Below are 27,948 nucleotides of genomic sequence, written 5' to 3'. Positions count from 1 at the left end.
CTGTCCCTTTTTCATGTGTTAACCACAGGGTTACCTGTGACCCTTCTAATCCACAGAGCCCAAGTGGAGAACTGAACTGACTGGAGAACTGGATCTTAACGCTGACCTCCCGGTTCCCGGACTTTGAATTGTTCCAAAGAAGCTCAACAGACATTTGTTGCTTCCATTGATCTGACAGAGAGCTGGCACAGACACGGCGGGCGGAATGGCCTCAATCTGTGGTGTAATCATTCTCTGATTTGATGCGAACCTCCCCTTGTGGCCAGGAACCCAAGGCCTCTTCTCATTTAATCTCTCTTGACTTGCCCCCTTTTAGAGCCCTTTCCTGTTGTTCTGTTTGCTCCCTTCCGGGATTTCACTTGGTTAAGATGCCCTCCATTTCTAACCTGTCCCGGTTTTAATGAAAGGTGATGGTGAAAGACGAGCTTTATTGTCCTTTCGACAAATGCCGCCTGACTCCCTGAGTTGTTCCAGTATTTTCCGCTTTCTCCGCAGATGCTAGAGTCACAGACAGACTCTCGGTGGTTGTGGCAAGGACTAAACAACATAACGGTCTACAAAGCGAAGCCGATCAGTATCTCTGGCAGCAGCTCACCCCTCCCCGATAAACATAATGCATTATATGCTCGGTTTGAGCAGGTAACCAGCAATCCGCGGTCGAGTGCCCCAGCAGCCCATAATTCACCCATACCCACCATCAAGTTTCCGAAGTCAGATCGGCCTTCCTGAAAGTGAACCCACGGAATGCGATGGGCTGGGACAGGATCCCTGGTCGTGCACTCAGAGCCTGCGCATACCAGCTGGCAGAGGTATTCACAGACATTTTTAACCTATCCCTACTCCACTCCGAGGTCCCCACCTGCTTCAAGAAGACCACCATCATACCGGTACCAAAGAAGAACCAGGCAGCATGCCTCAATGACTACCACCCGGTGGCCCTGACGTCAGTTGTAATGAAGTGCTTTGAGAGGCTGATCATGAAGCGCATCACCTCCATACTCCCGGAACGCCTTGACCCAATTCAATTCGCACACCGTCGCAACCAGTCCACATCAGATGCCATTTCCCTGGCCCTACAATGATCCCTAGAGTATCTCGAAAACAAGAACTCCTACATCAGGCTCCTATTTATTGACTACAACTTCGCACCGTGAAATCACTCTTCCCACTTCACCACAAGTTTATTTACATCAACGTATTTTCATTGCTTCCATTGATATTTCTTCCTCTCCCATTGTCTCCCCCTCCCCATTCCCCTAGCCAATCGCATCCCTCTTGGGAAATCCGCCCCTTTTTCCTCATTGTCATCTGCCATTAACACATTCTAATCTTCGAATCGCCTCTATCAGCACCGTTCTTAACACTGATTAGAAACATTTGCATTCCCTTTTTCTTTCGACCCAAACACATTTTTGTTATTCTCCACCCATCGCTGGCCGTCTGTCGAGGCCCAACGCTTCACGCCCCCCCCCCCCCCCCCCACTTCCCCCACACACTCCGCCAGTCTACACCTGACCAAAGATCCAGTTGTCCAGCTTCGACAAAGAGTCACCCAGGCTCGAAACGACACTTGCCATCTCTCTCCACAGAGGCTATCAGACCTGATGAGACTGTCCTGTGTTTTCTGTTTTTCTTTCCGATTGACGCATACGCAGTAAGTTGCTTTTATCGTACATTTAGACATGTTTGAAATGGTGATTAAATATGTTCATCTGCATCTGTAAACCCAAAAGATTCTGTGGTGGATGAACAAACTGCTAATATCCGAATCGTGGCAAAATAGGGAAGGCTTTTCTTCCCCTGGCGTCTTGAAAATTCAGTATTTCTGACTTTGTTGCAGGAATTTTAATATCTCACGAGAGACCAAATCTCATGTTCCTCGAACTTGCGAGATTGAGGAAGAAAGGTATTTTGTGCAAACATTCGTCACACAAAAGGAGAAGCACGCGATGTTTCTGGCCGGTTTCGAACCGGCGACCTTTCGCGTGTTAGGCGCATGTGATAACCACTACACTACAGAAACGGCTGGGAGCATCGCAATCAGTGGCCCTGTGCAATGTTGAACCTCAATGTATTGTTGCAGCTTCTAACGGTTCCGCTGAGAGGCCATGAAACTTATTGGAAGAAGCCGTTTCTTTAAAACAGATGTCTCAACTTTTCAAAGTATCAGATATTGAACTTTGGTGAACTGGAGATAAGTTATGTTTTGCTTGAAGTTAAATTGAGAGGGCAGGGCATTCATAAGTAACCACAGCTGAAACGAGAATCGATGATGCCCTGCTCACTTTACTCTGCATCGGGATCCAGCTGTCCAACCCACTGAACTAAAGGGGACGCCAAAACTAGGAACTGCGAGCAAGCCAGGAGTCGAACCTGGAATCTCCTGGTTTGTAGTTAGACGCGTTATCCATTGCGCCACTGGCCCACAGCAGTTATTGGCTTTTGCTATTCCTCGATGATGAAGACCAGTTGCGAGATTGAGGTAATATTTAGCAACAGACTAAACTGAAAACACCAGATGTCTCTGCCCGGTTTCGAACCGGGGACCATCCGCGTGTCAAGCGAATGTGCAAACTCCACATTGTAAATGTGATAACCACTACACTACAGAAACAGCTGGCAGCGCACACTCCAACGGACCTGTGTCTCCTTCAACTCAACTGCCTTGTTGCAGCTTTGCATGGTTCGGCTGAGAGGCCATGTCACTTCTCACAAGAACACGTCTATTTCTTTAAAACAGATGTCTAAACTTACAAGCCAGTAGAAGAACCTATATTGAACTGAAGAATTTGTTCAGCAAATCTCTAACGACGAAATGCTCTATTCTATTATTAATGCAGCATTCTGAAATCCTACAGAAAAAAGCAACCGACTTTACACAATATTTGTTTCGTTATTCAATGCTTGAGTTGAGTTTATGAATTGACAATTATGTGTTTCTTATATTTGACCACTTTGTGTTTTGGTGTGTAAAATGCTGCAGCCTAAATACTGTTCATGTATAAGAAAGGAGGGGTAATTCTAAATCAACATTGAGCCTGGATTCCCACACTGGCTTTTCCTGATTCTCCTCCACGAAAACCGTTTTTTCTTTCCCAAAGCTGGTTCAGTTAAGTCTCTGGCATTTCCTCTAAGTCAGTTACAGTATCGTTTGTGTCTGTCCTTTTGAGTACACATTACTTTCAGACAGCCTTCAATCTGGCCTGTTGCATTTGCTGATCCCAATGCCATCTGCTCTGCATTGCAGAGACTAAATGCCGACTGGGTGACCGCTTAGCAAAACACCTTCGCTCCATCGACAAGCTGGCGGCAGACTCTCCTGTCGCTTGCTATTTGAACTCACTGTCCTGCTCTCATGTCCACATGTCCGATCTCGGCTTGCTGCAATGTTCCCGTGTAGCTCAGCACAACGCCTAGGAACAGCACCCCATCCTCCGAATAGGCACCGAACCCACTGAACTAAAGGGGACGCCAAAACTAGGAACTGCGAGCCAGCCAGGGGTCGAACCTTGAATTTCCTGATTTGCAATCAGACGCGTATCCATTGCGCCACTGGCCCACAGCAGTTGTTGGCTTTTGCTATTCCTCGATGATGAAGACCAGTTACGAGATTGAGGTAATATTTAGCGACAGACTAAACTGGAAACACCAGATGTTTCTCCCCCCACAGCCTGCACTGCAAGAGCCCCCCCCCCCTCCCACAGCCAGCACTGCCAGTGCTCCCACCCACAGCCGGCACTGCCAGTGCTCCCCCACAGCTGGCACTGCCAGTGCACCCCCACAGCCTGCACTGCCAGTGCCACCCCCATTCAGCATTGCCAGTCTTCCCACCCACAGCCGGCACTGCCAATGCTCCCCCACAGCCTGCACTGCCAGTGCCACCCCCATTCAGCACTGCTAGTGCTCCCCCACAGCCGGCACTGCCAGTGCTCCCCCACAGCCTGCACTGCCAGTGCCACCCCCATTCAGCACTGCCAGTGCTCCCCCCACAGCCAGCATTGCCAGTGCTCCCCCACAGCCAGCACTCCTCCCACCGCCAGCACTGCCAGTGCTCCTCCCACAGCCAACACTGCCAGTGCTCCCCTCGCAGTCAGCACTGCCAGTGCCCTGCCACAGCCAACACTGCCAGTGCTCCCCCACAGCCGGCACTGCCAGTGCTCCCCCACAGCCAGCACTGCCAGTGCCACCCCCATTCAGCACTGCTAGTGCTCTCCCACAGCCGGCACTGCCAGTGCTCCCCCACAGCCTGCACTGCCAGTGCCGCCCCCATTCAGCACTGCCAGTGCTCCCCCCACAGCCAGCATTGCCAGTGCTCCCCCACAGCCAGCACTCCTCCCACGGCCAGCACTGCCAGTGCTCCTCCCACAGCCAACACTGCCAGTGCTCCCCTCGCAGTCAGCACTTCCAGTGCCCTGCCACAGCCAGCACTGTCAGTAACCCCTCCCCCACAGCCAGCACTGCCAGTGCTCCCCCACAGCCAGCACTGCCAGTGCTCCCCCACACAGCCAGCACTGCCACTGCTCCCCCACACAGCCAGCACTGCCAGTGCTCCCCAACACAGTCAGCACTGACATTGCACCCCCCACAGCCAGCACTGCCAGTGCCCTCCCACAGCCAGCACTGCCAGTGCTCCACCCGCAGACAGCACTTCCAATGTTCTACCCACAGCTGATTGGCTGAGTGACTGTCAATCAGCGGGTGGAGCTGCTGATTGGCTGAGAGGCTGTCAGTCAGCGGCTGGAGCTGCTGATTGGCTGAGAGGCTGTCCGTCAGCGGCTCGAGCTGCTGATTGGCTGAGAGGCTGTTAGTCAGCGGCTGGAGCTGCTGATTGGCTGAGAGGTTTACGGTCAGAGGCTGGAGCTGCTGAGAGGCTGTCAGTCAGTAGCTGGATCTGCTGATTGGCTGAGAGGCTGTCAGTCAGGTTGATTTACTCATTAATTTAATAATTGATGTAACCGGATATTTCACCGCGATCTTGATCTGCTCCCTGAACCTGGACTGAGTCACCACATAAATAAATGTGTTTGTGCAGCAATTTACGTCCCGCAGCATAAATCCGACTTGTTGTAAATTATATTCAGGAAGGGTGAGGTAATCAACATCTGACAAATCCAGATAGAAGAATTTAATAACAGACACGGTCCAGAGGAGAATGAAAGCTCCGGAGATGCTGAAGAGTAAAATAATTGACTTCCTTCTGCTCTCCATCTCTGGGTCTGTGCGATTGTTTCCCTGACCCTGAGCCCTCAGTGTCTTCCGGACCCGACTGGTGAGTAAAATGTGTCTGACTGTCAGGGCGTTGGTCAACAGGATTGAGAAGAACGGGATCAATGGGGTTAACACCTGATCAAACCAGGAATATCCAACCCATCCCGGGTCAGTCCAACTGCTGCTCTTTGCCTGACAGCCCCACTGGACATTGTCGTTTATCTTCACAGATTCATATATAAAGTACAGGGGGATGTTTTTCACACAGAGCAGGAGGCCGCTTGTGGACAGAACCACAACCACAGTTTTCCCGGTACAATATTTAGTTTTCAGTTTCTGGCAGCGAATGGCCACAAATCGATCAAAGGAGAAAGTGAGGGTGAACCAGACAGAACAGTCCTTGGCTGCAGCCATCAGGACAGATTCAACACGGCACACAGGGGAGAGGGACAGGAAACTCCAGGGGTAATAATAAACATTCATCCTGTTCAGTATGGCTTTTGTGATAATATACAGCAGATCCGCCGTTGCCATGGCCACCAGGTAGCGAGTGGTGCAGGTAGAGAGGCCACACTTCCCCCGACTCAGAATCACAATTCCCAGTAAATTAACTGTCAGAGAGAGAAAAGAGAGACGTGGGAAATTACGGGATAGTCAATCTCCCTGTCTGAACATAATCTCAGCATCAATATAATGGACAGTGGGTGGGGTTGTTGCGAGAGGAATGGGCACAGAGATTAACATTGCAGAGAGGGAAGTAGCAAATGTAACACCTGTGTTAAAGATGGGGAATACGGGAAAAAGTGTGGATTGCAGCACTGTCAGTTTGATCGCAGTGGTAGGAAAATGTTTATAATTCAGATACCTTTGGGAGAGGTTACATTTCTCATTCAGTCTCATTTACAGGATTCACTCCGGCCGGCCAGGTGTCCCAAAATGGATACAAACATACCAGAGATTGTCATCCATGCTCAATTATTGGACCACACCCCGGATTGGACCGTTCCCTGGACTTTGTTTCTGATGGGGTTGGACCCCATTCCTGGTTTATTTGAATCCTCCACGATCAATGGAAAAATAAAACAAACGCAGGACCTTCCCACTTCATAATCATGGGAGGAATAGAAGTATAGAATGTATGGTGCAAAAGGAGGCCATTCAGCCCATCGAGTCTGCACCGGCCCTTGGAAAGTAAACACCAGTTAAGACCACCCCATCCCCATAACCCAGTGACCCCATCTAAATTGTTTGGAAACTAAACACAATTTATCGGCCAATCCATCCAACAGCGCACCGTTGAACTGTGGGAGGAAACTGTAGCACCGGAGGAAACCCACGCAGACACGGGAAGGATGTGAAGACTCCGCACAGACAATGACCCAAGCCAGGAATCGAACCTGGGACCCTGCATCTGTGAATCAACTGTACCGTGTAGCCCAACCTGTCCAGAATAGAGTCTGTCCAGTCCCCAGAACATTCCGAGGGCACACCCCTACCAGGTTTACTCATTCGCAAAGCATCCGATCCTAGGAAACCCCCATTGCCATGTCTCGAACACCCCAACATCACTGTTCCCAGGAATCCATCCTCACCCTGTTCAAAAAGAATCCCTGCCAAGCTTTTCTCAGGAACGTTCCCGCCCAGGCATTGGACATTCCCCAGCGTTCACTTGGCCGGAATAGACTCTCTCCAGATTCGGACTCATTGCATTTGACAAAAAAGTAGGGAAGTTCGAAAACAAGGGCGTTAAGATGGAGGAGAAAGTTCCCAGTCTAAAGTTGTTGAAATTGAAGTTACTTCCTGCGGGATATAACATCCTAATTGGAAGATGAGATGTTACTCCTCCAGCTTACATTGGACTTCACTGCATTCTTGCCGCAGGCCAAGGACAGACATGTGGGGTGAGAGCAAGGTGCTGAGTTACAATGCTCACAACAGGAAGGCTGGGGCCATGCTGTGGGTTGAGAGAAGGTGTTCCACAAAGCAGTCTCCCATTCTGTGTTTAGTCTCCCCAATGTAGAGGAGACGGTATTGGCAGCAAATACAGTAGACCAAACTGAAGGAACAGAAGTGAAACGCTGCTTCTCCAGAAAGGAGAGTTTGCTGCCGAGTTCCATGAGCCTGGAGGAGGTAAAAGGACAGTTGTTGCACCGTCTGTGATTGCTGGGGAAGGTGCCGGGGAAGGGAAAGGGGTGTGGGGTGTGATGGGGAAGTGGATAAAGGTGTCGAGGAGGGAGCGGTACCTGAGGAATGCAGACATTGAGGGGGTGGTTGGAGAGAGGTGAAGATGTGTTTGGTGGTGACATTATGCTGGAGTTGACAGAAATGGTGGAGGAATTTCCTTTCAATGTGGAGGCTGATGGTGTGGAAATTGAGAATAGGGAGACATTATCATCTTTCCGGGAGGGAGGGGGATGTGTGAGGACAGAGGTGTGAGAAATGAATTGAACACGATTGAGAGCCCTGTTAACAAAAGGAAGGTGGTGGGGACAGCCCCGGTTAAGGAAAAGACAGACATGCCAGACAGGCTATTTTCGAACACGTCATCATCAGAACAGAAGCGATGGAGGCGGAGAAAGTGGGAGAATCAGATGCAGTCTTTACAGGAAGCAGGATATGAGGATCTGTACATAACCCTCCTGTTGGGGAACGGACCTGCAGAGGAATTGGGCATCCATTGTGAAGATTAGGCGGTTGGGGCCAGGAAAATGGACCTTCCTTATATGACATACGGCACCAGAGGAATCAGGAATCATAGACTTCCCACAGTGCAAAAGGAGGTCATTCGGCCCATTAAGTCTGTACCAAACCTCTAAAAGAGTACCTCAACCAAGCTCACACCCCCGCCTATCTAATTAACCCCTTAATCGAATTTACACATTTTTTGGACACTACGGATTAATTTATCATGGCCAGTCCACCTAACCTGCACATCTTTGGACTGTGGGAGGAAACCAGAGCACCCGGAGGAAACCCACGGAGACATGGGGATAACTGCAGTCTCCACACAGACAGTGACACAAGGTGGGAATTGATCTGGGGACCCTGGTGCTGTGAGGCAGCAGTGCAAACCACTGTGTCACTGTTCCGCCAATGTCTTTAGGAAGGGGCAGAATAAGGTAAAGCGGATGAAATCAAGATAGGAAGAAATGATCTTGCTGGGATGAAACAGGCCGGAATAATGGGTCTACTGGGACTTTCCTGTTTGTGGATTTTGGGAAGGAGGTAGAAGCAGGAGGTTGATGCAGGATGTGTGGGGTTGTGGGACGATGATGTCCGAGGCTGTGAACAGAGGATATCCAGAGCCAATGAGGTCAGTGAGTATCCTGGGAACAATATCATGATGTTTGGTGGTGTGGTGCTGGTCTAGGAGGAGGTAGCAGGATGGGCCTGAGAGTTGACGGTCAGTCTCTGTGAGGAGGAAGTCAGTACACCAGACAATAATGGCACCACCCTTGTGGGCAGCTCAGATCACCAGGTCCGGGTTGGATATTAGAGAGAGGTTTGGAGCAAGTTTCGAGTGAGTCAGGATAGAGTTGGTGAGAGGCACCAGCCGTACCAGCCTCCCCGGACAGGCGCCGGAATGTGGCGACTAGGGGCTTTTCACAGTAACTTCATTGAAGCCTACTTGTGACAATAAGCGATTTTCATTTCATTTTTCATTTCACAGAGAAATTGAGACGGTCGATGTTGCACTGACAGATCTTAATGAAAAGATCAAGAGCTGATAGGAAGCCAGAGGGTGGGGTCCAGGTAGAGGGAGGTGACTGGAGGCAGATGGATTTCAGCAACAAATATTCATAAAATAGACAGTGAGAAACAGCAGAGACAATATTATCTACTCACTGATCACCATCAGAATAATTACCAAAGAATTGAAAAGCAGAAGTCGGTCTCTGTTATTCTTGAATTTACAACAGAATATAATAAAATCTTCCAGTCACAATGTCAACAGTTGGAAAAAGGGAATTAGAAGTCTGAGTTAAAGAAATCCAATAACACAGAGTCTACTAAATAGTCGGCACATATTCCAAAGTCAACATTATTCCTGACACATTTCATCCAATTATTGTAATAACTATCAGAAATAATAGATCTGATGAGTATAATAGATGTTAAACAATTTTACTTTCTAAAGGCCGTCAGTAAGATCCGAATAACAGACTGATGGGTAATCTCAGAGCCAGTGGAGTTAGGGGACACAGCAGCAGAATGGACACATGCTGGCGACACACACACAAAACAGGGAGAGGAGGTAAAGGGATTTAGGCTGATTGGTGGAAGGTGGGAAGTGGTGTTCCACAAGGGTCAGCATTGGGATCACTCTCCTTCCCCATTCCCATCATCATTATGGAATCGGGAAGCATAACGATAATTGAACAATTTACAGACAAAATCAAATTGAGAGTGACAGTGAATACAGAGGAAGAATACAACTAATTACAAGAACATATTATCAGTAATTATGAATTTGCAAAGTGGGTATTTCAACGGGAAATTAATTTCCCGGCAGATCAGTGTCTGCTGCTGCATTTTGATCAGAACAATAAGTCCCTCAATCACTCCTTGGAAAACAAGTGTGTGAATGGACTGGAGGGGTTTCTGGGTTCAGGTGAATAGATTCACAATTCGTGTGAAGCAGAAACACAGTTTAAAAACATCCATAACAATTGATCAAACATGTGAGTTAATTTCAGAATGAATAGAAATGAGAAAATATCACAAAACCTGTCGGAATACTGCACTGTTGTGGGTTTTATGAAATATTGAAGTGTGGATCATGTTTGTTCCTGTTGGAGTAGGTCAATAGAAAACAGAGATAGGGACATTTCACTTCATACAATAAATATCAAACACCTTCAAAACCCAACCAAACAGGGGCTGGTTTAGCTCACTAGGGGCTGGTTTAGCTCACTGGGGGCTGGTATAGCTCACCGGGCTAAATCGCTGGCTTTTAAAGCAGGCCAAGCAGCACGGTTCGATTCCCGTACCAGCCTCTCCGGACAGGCGCCGGGATGTGGCGACTAGGGGCTTTTCACAGTGACTTCATTGAAGCCTACTCGTGACAATAAACGATTTTCATTTTCATTTCATTTTCAAACTCTTCCTCTTTTCAACCTATTCCAAAGTTAAAACTCACATAGAGAACTCCACAGAATGAAGCAACAACTCACCAATAAAATACATCATTTCAAAATAGAACTAACTAATGTCAGTCCAGTTACTGACCCACACACAATACAATTACGCATGGACAGATAGCCCCAGTAATCGAGAGATAATTAGATCAGATATTCCACTCTGGTTAGAGACCCACACTCAGTACAATTCTACACTGTCAGATACTTCCAGTAATCCTTGTTCACCGCTGTCAGGTATTCCACTCTGGTGAGAGACCCACACTCATTCCAATTCTACACTGAGATACTTCCAGTAACACTTCCTCACAGCTGTCAGATATTCCACTCTGGTTAGTTACCCACACGCAGTCTGCTTTAATTCTTTCTCCTCCTAAACCTCCCTTCAGAGAAATTGCCTTCACTGAGGTCCAATCTAACATTATACAAGATGCCACTCAATATCATAACTTCACCGGTCAGAGATCCAGTGAGTAACAAACAGAGGTTTATTGTGATTTGATGGAAGGGATTGAAACCATTGACATGCTTAAAGACATTTGACAATTATATCGTTGATCATGTGTCTGTATAACAGTGAGCTCGAGATCAGGATTAAACATTTTCACTCAAAGTTTCAAATCAGAGAGCCGCTCACACACAGATTTACACAAGTTCAATGGTGATATTCACTTACCAGGAACACCAACGATAGCAACGATTGGGTAGAATATTTTCTCAGCAATATCAATTGGATCATGCATTTTCAGTGTGAGGTGATGTGTCCTTTCGTGCTGGTGTCAGTATCTGTGTCTGAAACTCTGCGGTTATATGTTCCCAAAGCATTTAATTTATACCCTGGGGAACCACCTCAGGGATATTGAGGTTGTGAAATCGTACACGTTATTATTAGAAATATATGAACAAACAGATTATGATATTGTGTTCAGTGAAATAAAATATTCTCTTTTGAGTGAGTAACCACTTTCCAAACGCTGAACTGTGTTGATCACATTGTTCAGCTAACATTAACAGAAATGATACTGTCCACTTAGACAACATCAGTCCCATCTCTAGATCTCAGATTGTTACAGTGATAACCCTCACACCACTGTGACCATTCAGTGATTCAGTTCCAATTGTCAGTGTGTTTCTCTGGGTCGTTTCACTGCACTCTGGGATGTAGCTGCCTCTGTAACTCTGACCATTCAGTTATTCAGTTCCAATTGTCAGTGTGTTTCTCTGGGTGGTTCCACTGCACTCTGGGGTGTAGCTGCCTTTATCTGTGACCATTCAGTGATTCAGTTGCAATTGTCAGTGTGTTTCTCTGGGTGGGTCCACTGCACTCTGGGGTGTAACTGTCTCTGTAACTGTGACCATTCAGTGATTCAGTTCCAATTGTCAGTGTGTTTCTCTGGGTGGGTCTACTGCACTCTGGGGTGTCGCTGTCTCTGTAACTGTGACCATTCAGTGATTCAGTTCCAATTGTCAGTGTGTTTCTCTGGGTGGGTCCACTGCACTCTGGGATGTAGCTGCCTCTGTACCTGTAACCATTCAGTGATTCAGTTCCAATTGTCAGCGTGTTTCTCTTGGTGGGTCCACTGCACTCTGGGGTGTAGCTGCCTCTATCTGTGACCATTCAGTGATTCAGTTGCAATTGTCAGTGTGTTTCTCTGGGTGGTTCCACTGCCCTCTGGGATGTAGCTGCCTCTATCTGAGACCATTCCTTTATTTGATGTCAGTACGTTCTGTCTGAGCCTAAGTAGCAAATTTCAATGTCTCCAAAATCTGGAACTGTTTTAAATCTAATTCAGACCCTCAAACTAAGAAAATCTTTAGAACCATTGGAACCTCAGAAAACTCAGAGGCTGCAGCACATTCAAACTCAACACCTCAGAGAGCAGCATTAAAACATATACAGCTGTGAAAACTAATACCCCGTCTCTAACTGATACCAGCCGACCATCTGATACACAGACTGGCCAGACTGCTGGTTTAGCTCACTGGGCTAAATTGCTGTCTTTGAAAGCAGACCAAGCAGGCCACCAGCACGGTTCCATTCCCGTACCAGCCTCCCCGGACAGGCGCCGGAATGTGGCGACTGGGGGCTTTTCACAGTAACTTCATTGAAGCCTACTTGTGACAATAAGCGATTTTCTTTTCATTAGGGGCTGGTTTAGCACACAGTGCTAAATCGCTGGCTTTTAAAGCAGACCAAGACAGGCGAGCAGCACGGTTCGATTCCCAAACCAAACTCCCTGAACAGGCGCTGGAATGTGGCGAGTAGTGGCTTTTCACAGTTACTTCACTGAAGCCTGCTTGTGACAATAAACGAATTTAATTAATTTCATTCACTTAATCTGGGAGAGAGGCGGGGTGAGATGTGGAGGAAGAGAGAACTGGTCTGTGTGATGTGCTGCAAGAAGACAGGGTGAGAGAGAAAGAGGGTGGGAGGAGATAGAAGGGGAGAGAAAGAGGGTGGGAGAAATAAAGAATAAAACGAGAGAAGGAGGTAGATTGTCTGATAGAAAGGGAAGCAGAGAATGGAGCCGAGTGGGTGAGTGGGTGAGTGGGTGAGGGAGGCAGATTGTGTGAGAAGGATGGTGTATAAAATACTAACATTATATCAGACATAAGAGAGCGACTGAGTGACTGAGGGAGTGGGAGAGGGAAAGAATGTGAGAGAAGGTTGGAGAGAAGTAAAGAGTGTGAGAGAGGGAAAAAGTGTGAGAGAGGGAAAGAGTGTGAGAGAGGGAAAGAGTGTGTGAGGGAGCGAGGCATGCAGGGAGAGACAGAGGGAGGGTGAGTGCGTGAGAGTGGGAGAGAGGGAGGGAGTGTGATAGATGGAGGGTGCGAGAGAGGCTGAGTGAGGTCGAGAACATGTCAGAAGGAGAGAGCACAAGAGAGAGAGAGTGCGAAAGGGGGAGAGAGTGCGAGAGAGGGAAAGAAGGTTAGAGTGCGAGAGAGGGAGGGAGTGTGATAGGTAGAGAGTGCGAGAGAGGGAGGGAGTGTGATAGATGGAGGGTGCGAGAGAGGGAAGAAGTGTGAGTGAGAGAGTGTGAGGAGGGAGAATATGTGAGAGATGGAGAGAATGGAAGGGAGAGATAGAGTGTGAGGGAGTGTGCTTGGAGATATGGGGAACTGGGTATCATGTGGAAAACACAATACGGATTAATAAATTTGCTGAGTAAACAAATTTGATCCTAAATTATAAAATCAGATACTGGATAAAGTAAATATCCTTCATGCAGTATTCCACAATTGAAGTTGTGAATAATTGACAGTGTGATAGGTCAGTTATTGTGCAGAGCTGGAATAGAACTTGTCTTTCCCCAGTGAGAGGCCAGAAAGCAAACACGTGGCACAGCCGCTTTTAACAATAATTGTAAAGCAACCTCAAAAACATAGACTTCCCTCTGATTATGAAATGTGCGTCTGTTTTTATTGGGTGGAACAGAGATGTTTTCAACATGAAAAGCACAGGCAGCGCCCAGGGTCAGACAGATTGGAACTTACAATGAAGTTGATGCTGTGAAGTAATGTCAGCAAAAGTTACATCTGACTCCAGCTTCTCCCTCTCAAACTGCAGGGTAAACTCTATCATATTGTGATATGGAGATGACGGTCGTTGGACTGAGGTGAGCACAGTAAGACGTCTTACAAAACTACGTTAAAGTTCAACAGGTTTGTTTCAAATATGAGCTTTCGGAGCGCAGCTCCTTCCTCAGGTGAATGGCAAGGTATGTTCCAGAAACATTTATATAGACAAAGTCAGAGATGCCGGACAATGCTTGGAATGCGAGCATTTGCAGGTAATCAAATCATTACAGATCCAGAGAGAGGGATAATCACAGGTGAAAGAGGAACCGCTGTAAATAGTGATGTGCGACGCACTACAAATAATGACGTACTGACCATGGCCCACAGTAAATAATGATATGAAATGAAAATCGCTTATTGTCACGAGTAGGCTTCAATGAAGTTACTGTGAAAAGCCCCTAGTCGCCACATTCCGGCGCCTGTCCGGGGAGGCTGGTACGGGAATCGAACCGTGCTGCTGGCCTGCTTGGTCTGCTTTAAAAGCCAGCGATTTAGCCTTGTGAGCTAAACCAGCCCCTGAAATAATGATATTCTACCCAGGGACCACTGTACTAATGATATACTACCGAGGGCCACTGTAAATAATGGTATACTACACAGGCAACACTGTAAATAAAGATATATCACCCAGTGACCACTGTAAATGATAATATAGTTTCCAGGGAGCACTGTTAATAATGAAATTCCACCCTAGAACCTTGGTAAATAATGATGAACTTCAGAGGACATCTGTAAATAATGATATATTGCCAAGATACCACGGCAAATAATGATATACTACCCAGGGACCTCTGTAAATAATGATATCCTACCCAGGGACCACTGTAAATAATGATATACTACACAGGGACCACTATAAATAATGATATCCTACCCAGGGACCACTGTAAATAATTATATACTACACAAGGACCACAGTAAATAATTATATACTGCCCAGGGGCCACTTAAATAATAGAATGGTAACCAGGGACACTGTAAATAATGATATCCTACCCAGGGACCACTGTAAATAATGATATACTGCCCAGGGACCACTGAAATAATAGAATAGTAGTCAGGGACCACTGTAAATAATGATACACTACCCAGGGACCCCTGTAACTAATGATATACGACACAGGGACCACTGTAAATAATGAAATTACACGCTGGGACCGTTGTCAGTAATGATGTACTATACAGGGGCCAGTGTAAAGAATGACATTTTACCAGGGATCACTGGAAATAATGATATACTGGCCAGGGACCACTCTAAATAAGGATATACTATCCAGAGATCTCTGTAAATAACGAACCTACACGCTGTCTGCGGAGCGAAATGGCAGCTGTCGTTTCCAGTCAAGTGGACTCTTTGTCAAAGCTGGAGAACTGGAATTGGAGATTCAGACGATTGTGGGTGGGGGGTGGGGGTGGTGGAGTGCTGTATTGGGCCTCGATAGAGGGCTAGCAATAGGTGGGAAATGACGAAAATGTCTCGGACAGAAAGAAAAAGGGAATGTAAATGAGGCTAATCAAGGCGATGAAAGATGCTGATGGCGCATTAAGAGGTCAGAATGTGTTAATGGCAGAACGAGCCCCGCGAAAAGAGCTAAAGCATACTGTCATTGCAATCGAAAATCAATCTAACATCTGCGGAGAACGCCAAAAGTACTGCAACATCTCAGGTAGTCAGGCGGCGTTTGTCGACAGGACAACAAAGTTCGTCTTTCACCATCACCTTTCATTAAAACCGGGACAGGTTAGAAATGTGACACGTCTTAACCAAGTGAACTCCCGGAGGGAGGAAACAGAACAACAGGAAAGGGCTCTAATGGGGGGCAAGTCAGGAGAGATTAAATGAGAAGAGGCCTTGGGACCCTGGCCACAGAGTTAGGTGAGCATCAAATCAGAGAATAATGACACCACAGTATGAGGCCATTCCGGCCGCCGTGTCTGTGCCAGCTCTCTGTTAGCGCAATGGAAGAAACAAAGAAACAAAAGATATGTCTGGAGGAGCTATCGATAGCAGATTGATCAACTACCGCCCGGAAACAAAGAACAAGTGGAAACAAGATTCAAACCCAAATCTGCGATGTGAGGACACACAAAATGGGTGCAGCATTTACAGTGTGAAACTACTGAACACACACTGAGTGTGAAAGCTGTATTGAGCCCAGTGGAAAGATGCGCTGCTGTTCCTCGAGTGGCTGTTGAGCTTCTTCGGAACATTTCACGACGCCGAGGTCCGGGAGGTCAGCGTTAAGATCCAGCTCCCCAGTCAGTTCAATTCTCCACTTTGGCTCTGTGGATTAGATGGGTCACGTCCCTGTGGTTAACACAGATCTGGAGCATCAATTTTATCCAAACGCACTCCAGCTCAGACACTGTCTCTCTCTCTCTCGGGCATCATCTGTGGGGAGAGAAACGACGTAAACATTCCGAGTCCTGAGAAATCTTTTTCAGAGTGGGCCAATGTAAATCAACCCCGCCGCCAGCATCGCAAACAATTCGTAATCTCTGAACTGGAGTAAAGAGCCTGTCCTGGATTTAAACCAACGACCACTCCCATAGGCATTGATTGAAAATCCTTAAACGAGAACCAGACCTCGAGACCAAAGAGCACAAATTTAAGACCGACATTCAGCAAAATATCATTTATGTTAATATCGATATAATTTCTACATCTCACGGATTGGATTGGATTGGATTTGTTTATTGTCACGTGTACCGAGGTACAGTGAAAAGTATTTTTCTGAAAGAAGGTCAACAGACCATTCAGTACATGGGAAGAAAAGGGAATTAAACAGAATTCAAGAAAATACATGAGAATACATAATAGGGCAACACAATATATACAATGTACTACATCAGCATTGGCATCGGATGAAGCAGACACGGGTGTAGTGTTAATGAGGTCAGTCCATAAGAGGGTCATTTAGGAGTCTGGTGACAGTGGGGAAGAAGCTGTTTTTGAGTCTGTTCGTCCGTGTTCTCAGACTTCTGACTCTCCTGCCCGGCATTATATGTTGAGACATCTGCTAATTTCAGAAACAGCTGTCGCTTGCAACAAGGGACCTGGCCTCTCAAACAGACCATCAGAATCTGCAGCAACACAGTGAGGTTGTACATTCCGCACGTCCATTGATTGCCAGCGGTTTCTGTAGTGTAGTGGTTATCACATTTGCCTCACACGCGAAAGGTCCCCGGTTCGAAACCGGGCAGAAACATCCAACATTTAGCATTTCGTGTGAGAAAAGTTTGCACAATTATTGGGCACAAAATAATTCTATTTCCTGAATGTTTCCGGATTCTCGTGTGTTCCAGGACTATGAAATTTCGTCTCACACGAGCCACTACACTGAATTGAACATTAAGGCCCAAGCACTGAATTTTCGGCAGGCAATGAGAGGTGAAGAATTTTCATATCTTGGCACAGCTCGGATATTAGCAGCTAGTTCATCCACAACAGAGTTTCAGCGATTTACAAATGAACATATTTAATCACCATCTCAAACATGTCTAAATGTGTGACAAATGCAACTTACTGCGGATGCTTCAAACGGAAACAAAAACAGAAAATACTGGATAATCTCAGCAGGTCTGACAGCCTCTGGGGAGCGAAATGGCAGCTGTCGTTTCCAGTCAAGTGGACTCTTTGTCAAAGCTGGAGAACTGGAACTGGAGATTCAGACGATTGTGGGTGGGGGGTGGGGGTGGTGGAGTGCTGTATTGGGTCTCGATAGAGGGCTAGCAATAGGTGGGAAATGACGAAAATATCTCGGGCAGAATGAAAAAGGGAATGTAAATGAGGCTAATCAAGGCTATGAAAGGTGCTGATGGTGCATCAAGCGGTCAGAATGTGTTAATGGCAGAACAAAGGTAAGCAGTGCGTCAGAGAACAATTACAAACAGGGATCAGATTGCTGAAGTAGGATGGTATGGGCTGGTGGGAGGTGGGCGATGCTGAGGGTAAAACATATCAATGGATGGGATGATAAGTTGATGGAAAAAACATGTGATGAAGGGGGAAGTGAGAGTTCACAGTCTGAAGTTGTTGAACTGATAAAGTGAAAGGGACAAAGAGCTGTCTGAGTCCACCAGAATTAGTCAATAGAAATGTGAATGCCCACACATCGACAAACTTCTCGGGAACGTATTGGTTCCATGCAGCTTGAGCTCAGCTTCTCAAAGCAAACACAATGTGAATGAATCCCGCTGTCTCCGCCGCAAAGAAATGAAGAAAACATGCGGTTTGACCAAAGGAAAACCTAATCGTAGGGCTCGTCCGGGATTTGAACCCGGGGCCTCTCGCAAATTCCGACAGCGACACACCCAAAGCGAGAATCATACCCCTAGACCAACGAGCCCCGCCAAAAGAGGCAAAGCATACTGTCATTGCCATCGAAAATCAATCTAAGATCTGCGGAGAACGCCAAAAGTACTGCAACATCTCAGGGACTCAGGCGGCATTTGTCGACAGGACAGCAAAGTTCGTCTTTCACCATCACCTTTCATTAAAACCGGGACAGGTTAGAAATGTGGTACGTCTTAACCAAGTGAATTACCGGAGGGAGGAAACAGAACAACAGGAAAGGGCTCTAATGGGGGGGCAAGTCAGGAGAGAATAAATGAGAAGAGGCATTGGGACCCTGGCCACAGAGTTAGGATGGCATCAAATCAGAGAATAATGACATGCAGTTTGAGCTCAGCTTCTCAAAGCAAACCCAATGTGAATGAATTGCGCCGTCTTCGCTTCGACAAAGAGTCACCCAGACTCGAAACGACACTTACCATCTCTCTCCACAGATGCTGTCAGACCTGATGAGACGGCCTGTGTTTTCTGTTTTTCTTTCCCATTGACGCATACGCAGTAAGTTGCTTTTATCGTACATTTAGACATGTTTGAAATGGTGATTAAATATGTTCATCTGCATCTGTAAAACCAAAAGATTCTGTGGCGCATGAACAAACTGCTAATTTCCGAAGCGTGGCAAAATAGGGAAGGCTTTTCTTCCCCTGGCGTCTTGAAAATTCCGTATTTCTGACTTTGTTGCAGGAATTTTAATATCTCATGCGAGACCAAATCTCATGTTCCTCGAACGTGCGAGATTGAGGAAGAAACGTATTTTGTGCAAACATTCGTCACACAAAATGAGAAAAACGCGATGTTCCTGCACGGTTTCGAACCAGGGACTTTTCGCGTGTTAGGCGAATGTAATAACCACTACACTACAGAAACTGCTGGCAGCATCGCAATCAGCGGACGTGTGCAATGTTGATCCTCAATGTATTGTTGCAGCTTCTAACGGTTCTGCTGAGAGGCCATTAAACTTATTGGAAGAAGCCGTTTCTTTAAAACTGATGTCTCAACTTATCAAAGGATCAGATATTGAACTTTGCTGAACTGGAGATAAGTTATGTTTTGCTTGAAGTTAAATTGAGAGGTGGAGTAAGTAAGTGGTCATAAGTAACCACAGCTGAAACGAGAATTGATGATGCCCTGCTCACTTTGCTCTGCATCGGAAACCAGCTGTCCAACCCATTGAACTAAAAGGGACGCCAAGATAGGAACTGCAAGCCAACCAGGAGTCGAACATGGAATCGCTTGATTCGAGGTCAGGCGCGTTATCTATTGGGCCAGTGGCCCACAGCAGTTATAAGTTTTTGCTATTCCTCGATGATGAAGACCAGTTACGAGATTGAGGTAATATTTAGCGACAGATTAAACTGGAAACACCAGATGTTTCTGACCGGTTTCGAACCGGGGACCATTCGCGTGTAAAGCGAATGTGATAACCACTACACTACAGAAACAGCTGGCAGCGCAGACTCCAACGGGCCTTTGCCACCTTCAACTCAACTGCCTTGTTGCAGCTTCGCATGGTTCGGCTGAGAGGCCATGTCACTTCTGACAAGAACACGTCTATTTCTTTAAAACAGATGTCTAAACTTACAAGCCAGTAGAAGAACCTATATTGAACTGAAGAATTTGTTCAGGAAATCTCTAACGGCGAAATGCTCTCTTCTATTATTAATGCAGCATTCTGAAATCCTTCAGAAAAAAGCAACCGACTTTACACAATATTTGTTTCGTTATTCAATGCTGGAGTTGAGTTTAAGAATTGACAATTATGTGTTTCTTATATTTGACATCTTTGCGTTTTGGTGTGTAAAATGCTGCAGCCTGAATACCGTTCATGTAGAAGAAAGGAGGGGTAATTGTAAATCAACTTTGAGCCTGGATTCCCACAGTGGCTTTTCCTGTTTCTCCATCAGGAAGACCGTTTTTTCTTTCCCAAAGCTGATTCAGTTAAGTCTCTGGCATTTCCTCTAAGTCAGTTACAGTATCGTTTGTGTCTGTCCTTTTGAGTACACATTACTTTCAGACATCCTTCAATCTGGCCTGTTGCATTTGCTGATCCCAATGCCATCTTCTCTGCATTGGAGAAACTAAATGCCGACTGGATGACCGCTTTTCAAAACACCTTCGCTCCATCGACAAGCTGGTGGCAGACTCTCCTGTCGCTTGCTATTTGAACTCACTGTCCTGCTCTCATGTCCACATGTCCGATCTTGGCCTGCAGCAATGTTCCCATGTAGCTCAGCACAACACCGAGGAACAGCCCCCATCCTCCGAGTAGGCACGGTACAGCCTTGCGGATTTTACAGTACGTTCAACAAATTCGCACCGTCAAATCACTCTTCCCACTTCACCACATGTTTCTTTCCATCAACTTATTTTCATTGCTTCCATTGATGTCTTCCTCTCCTATTATCTCCACTCCCCATTCCCCTAGCCAATCGCATCTCTCTTGGGAAATCCGCCCCTTGTTCCTCATTGTCATCTGCCATTAACACATTCTAATCTTCTAATCGCCCCTGTCAGCACAGTTCTTAACACTGATTAGAAACATTTACATTCCCTTTTTCTTTCGACCCAACACATTTTTGTTATTCTCCACCCATCGCTGGCCGTCTGTCGAGGCCCAATGCTTCACGCTCCCCTCCCCCCCTCAACCCCACCCCCCCCACTTCCCCCACACACTCCACCAGTCTACACCTGACCAAAGATCCAGTTGTCCAGCTTCGACAAAGAGTCACCCAGACTCGAAACGACACTTGCCATCTCTCTCCACAGAGGCTGTCAGACCTGATGAGACTGTCCTGTGTTTTCTGTTTTTCTTTCCCATTGACGCATACGCAATAAGTTGCTTTTATCGTACATTTAGACATGTTTGAAATGGTGATTAAATATGTTCATCTGCATCTGTAAACCCAATAGTTTCTGTGGTGGATGAACAAACCGCTGATATCCGAATCGTGGCAAAATAGGCTTTTCTTCCCCCAGCGTATTGAAAATTCAGTATTTCTGACTTTGTTGCAGGAATTTTATTATCTCATGCGAGACCAAATCTCATGTTCCTCGAACGTGCGAGATTGAGGAAGAAAGGTATTTTGTGCAAACATTCGTCACACAAAATGAGAAGCACGGGATGTTTCTGCCCGGTTTCGAACCGGGGACTTTTCGCGTGTTAGGCGAATGTGATGACCACTACACTACACAAACTGCAGGGAGGATCACAATCAGTGGCCCAGTGTAATGTTGAACCTCAATGTATTGTTGCAGCTTCTAATGGTTCCGCTGAGAGGCCATGTAACTTATTGCAAGAAGCGTTTCTTTAAAACCGATCTCTCAACTTATCAAAGGATCAGATATTGAACTTTGCTGAACTGGAGATAAGTTATGTTTTGCTTGAAGTTAAATTGAGAGGGCGGGGCTTTCATAGGTATCCGCAGCTGAAACGAGAATTGATGATGCCCTGCTCACTTTGCTCTGCATCGGGAACCAGCTGTCCAACCCACTGAACCAAAGGGGACACCAAAATTTTGAACCGCGAGCCAGCCAGGAGTCGAACGTACTCAGACGCGTTATCCATTGCGCCACTAGCCCACAGTAGTTCCAAAGTTTTGCTATTTCTCGATGATGCAGACTAGTTACGAGATTGAGATCATATTTAGCAACATACTAAACTGGAAGCACCAGATGTTTCAGCCCGGTTTCGAACCGGGGACCATTCGCGTGTAAAGCGAATGTGATAACCACTACACTACAGAAACAGCTGGCAACGCAGACGCTAACGGACTTGTGCCATCTTCAACACAACAGCCTTGTTGCAGCTTCGCGTAGTTCGGCTGAGGCCATGTCACTTTTTCCAAGACACGTCTGTTTCTTTAAAACAAATGTTGTAAACTTACAAGCCAGAAGACGAACCTATATTGAACTGAAGAATTTGTTCAACAAATCTCTAACGGCGAAAAGCTCTCTTCTATTATTAATGCAGCATTCTTAAATCCTACAGAATAAAGCAACCGACTTTACTCAATATTTGTTTCATTATTCAATGCTTGAGTTGAGTTTAAGAATTGACAATTATGTGTTTCTTATATTTGACCTCTTTGTGGTTTGGTGTGTAACATGTTGCAGCCTAAATACCGTTCATGTATATGAAAGGAGGGGTAACTCTATATGGATAGAGTTACAATATCCAATAGCTTCTATGCCAGTTGCAGAATGTCTCAACATATTTTTTGGTTGTTCCACAAATGTATGCGGAACAATGAACTTTCTCAGATACCAGGTAGACCGATATGCGAGAGAAAGTTAGATAAACAAGTATGCAGCTAAACAGATTGATAGTAGTTAGATAGATGGATAGACAGACGGGGAGGCGGATAGGTATATAGATAAACAGATAGATTAGTTTATTCTGCCTATGTACTCAAGTACTTTAGTTAATGATCCTGTATGTATCATAGCATTAATGTTATTCTTGTTTAAACAGCTGTTCCTTGTCACCTCGGAGACATTTCACAGATCGATGTCTCGGGTAACAGAAGGAACGACCATCTCGCTTCATCACAATGTTACTCTCACTACAAATTACTTTGTATTCTGGTACCGGCAGTTCTCCAATCAGGTTCTCAAGTATCTGGTCTCCACATTCAGAGATGGAAGAGTTGAGGGAAGGTTTAAATGTCTGTGGACAGTGAGAATGTTTTAACAAGGTTAACAGTGTTAACAAGGTTGAGCTGTCAGACGCTGCAGTGTATTACAGTGCAGTGAGACACTGTAAAATTAAGAGATGAGGAGCCTGTACAAGAACGCACTCGACATGAGGACCGTGGAGACAACCAGCCCGTGTGCAGTGGAAATGAGAGTGATCCAAACAAAATGTTTTTCATCCGTGTGATTTAATGGAATTAAAAATATGTGTTATTTCCAATAATGTGACTTGCAGATTAACCCACAGAACAATATCAATCACTTTTTGATACAGTGGCTTATTTACATTTTTTGACATCGTTGATGATTAGGGTGCTTTCAAGACTTCCATTCTTTCCAAATGAACATCCAAACTTAACAGTTTAATGAGTTTTTTCAGTTCATTTATTTATGTAAATGAACACAGACTTTGGCAACAAGGAAAGCACGTCAGAAAGCTGAGACAAGTGATCTCGGTCAATATTAAGTAGAAAATATAGCAAAAGAAAAACAACGAACAAGGCATCAGATACAGGACCAAAGCAATAATAACACTTTGATGATAATAATTCACCAATATCCTGCAGCAATATTCGTGAATACACTGAGAATCGTTGTTTCACAGACATAATTCCACCAGTTAACGTTGCGAGATCTTCTCTTTGGTTTAAGCCTGACGAGCTGTCAGTTAGTTCACCGCTGTTACAGGTGACAGCTGGGATTACAGGAAATATCTGTGACGCTTCACCACAACCACATTTCGGGCAAGAATAAAAATGTGAAATACGGATTCTCAGGCACTGAAGCACGTCTTCTGGGCCGGAAGTTCTGCGTTTCAATACCACTCCAGGGCTTTATGGCTGCAGAGGTTGTGCTCCTTGCCTGGCCACACACGACGATTATCAGCTTGCCACTTCTTCCAATATGACTAATGGTAGGTGGTAAGAGCTGGAGAGTTTCCTGGTCAGCCATGCTGCAAGAGGCAACAGAAACTACTGCAGCACTTTGTCAGGAAAAGTCATGGGCCAATCTGAGGGAAGTCCAGGGTCATCCAGCGCCATCTGATGTCTGGTACCTGGGAGATGTGTAGGATGGCACAGGAGACTGGGAGTGCACTCTGTCCATTATTGTAGTAAAAAGTCACTGGGTAGTCTGAATGTGACGGCACATGTTACTGCCCAATATAGATCCTCAATTTATTGTAAAGAGAGAGATAAAGAGCGAGAAACAGAAAAAGGGCGTCCATCGTTCCATTACAAAATGTTCTGGTTGTTATTTGCCACGAATTCAAATTATCCGGAGAATCTGGGGCTCACTTTGGCAATAAGGAAGGCCCTTTACTCAAGGATCGGAATGACAACTCTTACTGACAGAGAATTAAACATTTCCACCGTCCTCTATGTTCAGCATGATTTCGAACATCGCAACAGTGATTACACTGGGATTGTGCTTCCTGTGATTGCAGGGTTTTACAGACATCCGGAGTCTATAACATTTTCTTTTGTCTCTTTTCATTCGATATATGGTTCTTGTAGTTAAATTCATTGTCCACCTGTTTCTGCGGTGATCAGTAAAGTGTATTTCATAATTTCCATTCCTTTACATGAATCTGCGGTTCCGGGATTGCTTTGATGGTTTGTGGTCAGCTCCTGCGATTTCCCGAATTCCCTCCAAACACTGTTTTAAGATTCATTCCGCTTAACAGGAACCCGGCAGTCTGTCAGGAACAAGAATCCGGGATCGTACTGAGGGGCCCCTGATGGAAACCTGCCTGGTGTTCAGGGAGAGCGAGTGGCCGCACGCCCGGTGGGGCTGCTCACCCATCTGTCAGACATTAGTCGGACCATATAAAAGCTTGTAATCAGCTCGCTGTACATCTCATGTTTCTCATCATAAAGATAAAGGTACCTACGAATTACCAGCACAAGTGCTTAGCTGCAAACCCCATTTGTCAGGCGATGCTCTGTTGTTAGCCCCCTCGTCTCTGAATCAAAAACTGCAGGCTTCTACTCCCTGTACAGAGACGTGAGCCCAATGATCTATGCTGGTGCCTTTGTGCAGTTTTCAGGTAGCGGTGCATCGCTCTCGGATTAGATGTTCAATCGAGGGTGCTGTCTTTCCTCTAAGATATCTTACAACACCAGGTTAAAGACCAACATGTTTGTTTCAAACACTAGCTTTCGGAGCACCGCTCCTTCCTCAGGTGAATGAAGAGAGCTCCAGCTCTCCAGTCAGTTCAATTCTCCACTTTGGCTCTGTAGATTAGATGGGTCACGTCCCTGTTAAATTAACGCAGATCTGGAGCATCAATTCTATCCAAACGCACTCCAGCTCAGACACTATCTCTCTGAACAAATTTCCACTCCGACATCAACTCACCAAAGACTCTGGTACTTAGATGCTCGCTGCCCAGCAATTTGGTTTCATTCAACCTGGATCGAATATAAAGCAAAATACTGCCGAAGCAAGACATATAAAATAAAAACAGAAACTGCTGAATAAAGTCGATCATCATCTGTGCGGAGAGAAACGACGGAAACATCCCGAGTCCTGAGAAATCTTTTTCACAGTGGGCCAATGTAAATCAACCCCGCCGTCAGAATCGCAAACAATTCATACTGTATTGTTGCAGCTTCTCATGGTTCGGCTGAGAGGCCATGTCACTTCTTACAAGAACAAGTCTGTTTCTTTCAAACAGATGTCTAAACTTACAAGCCAGAAGAATTTGTTCAGCAAATCTCTAACGGCGAAATGCTCTCTTCTATAATTAAGCCATGATGTGGAGATGCCGGCGTTGGACTGGGGTGAGCACAGTAAGAAGTCTTACAACACCAGGTTAAAGTCCAACAGGTTTGTTTCAAACACGAGCTTTCGGAGCACGGCTCCTTCTTCAGGTGAAAAAGGAGCCGTGCTCCGAGAGCTCGTGTTTGAAACAAACCTGTTGGACTTTAACCTGGTGTTGTAAGACTTCTTACTGTTCTATAATTAACGCAGCATACTTAAATCCTACAGAAAAAAGCAACCAACATTACATAATATTTGTTTCGTTATTCAATGCTTAAGTTGAGTTTAAGAATTCAGAATTATGGGTTTCTTATATTTGACCTCGTCGTGTTTTGGTGTGTAACATGCTGCAGCCTCAATACCCTTCATGTATGAGAAAGGAGGGGTGACAGCAAATCCGCACTGAGCCTGGATTCCCACAGTGGCTTTTCCTGTTTCTCCGTCAGGAAGACCGTTTCTTCTTTCCCAAAGCTGGTGCAGTTAACTCTCTGGCATTTCCTCTAAGTCAGTTACAGTATCGTTTGTGTCTGTCCTTTTGAGTACACATTACTTTCAGACATCCTTCAATCTGGCCTGTTGCATTTGCTGATCCCAATGCCATCTACTCTGCATTGCAGAGACTAAATGCCGACTGGATGACCGCTTTGCAAAACACCTTCGCTCCATCGACAAGCTGGCGGCAGACTCTCCTGTCGCTTGCTATTTCAACTCACTGTCCTGCTCTCATGTCCACATGTCCGATCTTGGCCTGCTGCAATGTTCCCATGTAGCTCAGCACAACGCCGAGGAACAACCCCATCCTCCGAATCGGCACGGTACAGCCTTGCTGATTTTACAGTACGCTCAACAACTTCGCACCGTGAAATCACTCTTTCCACTTCACCACATGTTTATTTCCATCAACTTATTTTAATTGCTTCCACAGTCCAAAGATGTGCGGGTTAGGTGGATTGGCCATGCTAAATTGCCCGTAGTGTAAGGTTAATGGGGGGAATTGTTGGGTTACGGGTATACGGGTTACGTGGGTTTAAAGTAGGTTGATCATTGTTCGGCACAACATCGAGGGCCGAAGGGCCTGTTCTGAGCTGTACTGTTCTATGTTCTATTGATGTGTCTTCCTCTCCCATTGTCCACCATCCCTTCCATCTTGGGAAATCCGCCCCCTGTTTCTCATTGTCCTCTGCCGTTAACACATTCTAATATTCTAATCGCCTCTATCAGCACCGTTCTTAACTTTGATTAGAACCATTTACATTCCCTTTATCTTTCGTTCCAACATATTTTTGTTATTCTCCACTCATCGCTGGCCGTCTGTCGAGGCCCAATGCTTCACGCTCTCCCCACCCTCACTTCCCCCACACACACCGCCAGTCTAAACCTGGCCAAGATCCAGTTGTCCAGCTTCGACAAAGAGTCACCCATAATCGAAACAACACTTGCCATCTCTCTCCACAGAGGCTGTCAGACTTGCTGAGACTGTCCTGTGTTTTCTGTTTTTGTTTCTCATTGACGCATCCGCAGTAAGTTGCTTTTATCGTACATTTAGACATGTTTGAAATGCTGATTAAATATGTTCATCTGCATCTGTAAACCCAATAGATTATGTGGTGGATGAACAAACTGCTAATATCCGAACTGTGCCAAAGGTCCCCTTTCTTCCCCGGCGTCTTTAAAATTCAATACTTAGAACATAGAACAGTACAGCACAGAACAGGCCCTTCGGCCCTCAATGTTGTGCCGAGCAATGATCACCCTACTCAAACCCACGTATCCACCCTATACCCGTAACCCAACAATCCCCCCATTAATCCACACATCATTGGACTTCTGACTTTGTTGCAGGAATTGTAATACCTTATGCGAGACCAAATCTCATGTTCCTCGAACGTGCGAGATTGAGGAACAAACGTATTTTGTGCAAACATTCGTCACACGAAGTGAGAAGCACGGGATGTTTCTGCCCGGTTCCGAAAAGAGGACCTTTCGCATGTTAGGCGAATGTGATAACCACTACACTACAGAAAAAGCTGGCAACGCAAACGCCAACGGAACCGTGCCACGTTCAACTCAACTGCCTTCTTGCAGCTTCTGATGGTGTCGCTGAAAGACATTGTCACGTCTTACAAGAACACGTCTGTTTCTTTAAAACAGATGTCTAAACTTACAAGCCAGAAGAAGAACCTATATTGAACTGAAGCGTTTGTTCAGCTAATC

The 27,948-nt window shown here is 45.9% G+C and overlaps 7 non-coding genes across 7 annotated transcripts; 1 reads left to right on the top strand and 6 right to left on the bottom strand.

The window, feature by feature from the left end:
- Positions 1 to 1,950: 1,950 nt before the first annotated feature.
- On the bottom strand, positions 1,951 to 2,023 carry trnav-aac. Its single transcript has one exon. It is a non-coding gene; the product is annotated as a tRNA-Val (tRNA).
- Positions 2,024 to 17,061: 15,038 nt separating this feature from the next.
- Positions 17,062 to 17,134, top strand: trnav-cac. The gene has a single exon. It is a non-coding gene; the product is annotated as a tRNA-Val (tRNA).
- A 1,050-nt stretch (positions 17,135 to 18,184) lies between these two features.
- trnap-ugg lies at positions 18,185 to 18,274 on the bottom strand. Its single transcript is given in 2 exon segments — positions 18,185 to 18,220; positions 18,239 to 18,274. It is a non-coding gene; the product is annotated as a tRNA-Pro (tRNA).
- Positions 18,275 to 19,073: 799 nt separating this feature from the next.
- trnav-aac lies at positions 19,074 to 19,146 on the bottom strand. The gene has a single exon. It is a non-coding gene; the product is annotated as a tRNA-Val (tRNA).
- A 502-nt stretch (positions 19,147 to 19,648) lies between these two features.
- trnav-uac lies at positions 19,649 to 19,721 on the bottom strand. Its single transcript has one exon. It is a non-coding gene; the product is annotated as a tRNA-Val (tRNA).
- Positions 19,722 to 21,401: 1,680 nt separating this feature from the next.
- On the bottom strand, positions 21,402 to 21,474 carry trnav-aac. Its single transcript has one exon. It is a non-coding gene; the product is annotated as a tRNA-Val (tRNA).
- A 478-nt stretch (positions 21,475 to 21,952) lies between these two features.
- trnav-uac lies at positions 21,953 to 22,025 on the bottom strand. The gene has a single exon. It is a non-coding gene; the product is annotated as a tRNA-Val (tRNA).
- Positions 22,026 to 27,948: the final 5,923 nt, after the last annotated feature.

The sequence above is a fragment of the Scyliorhinus canicula genome, unplaced genomic scaffold, assembly GCF_902713615.1.
Source record: "Scyliorhinus canicula unplaced genomic scaffold, sScyCan1.1, whole genome shotgun sequence".
NCBI classification, from domain to species: Eukaryota; Metazoa; Chordata; class Chondrichthyes; order Carcharhiniformes; family Scyliorhinidae; genus Scyliorhinus; species Scyliorhinus canicula.
The sequence above is the reverse complement of the archived record's forward strand: the minus strand, read 5'-3'. Positions and strand labels throughout refer to the sequence as shown.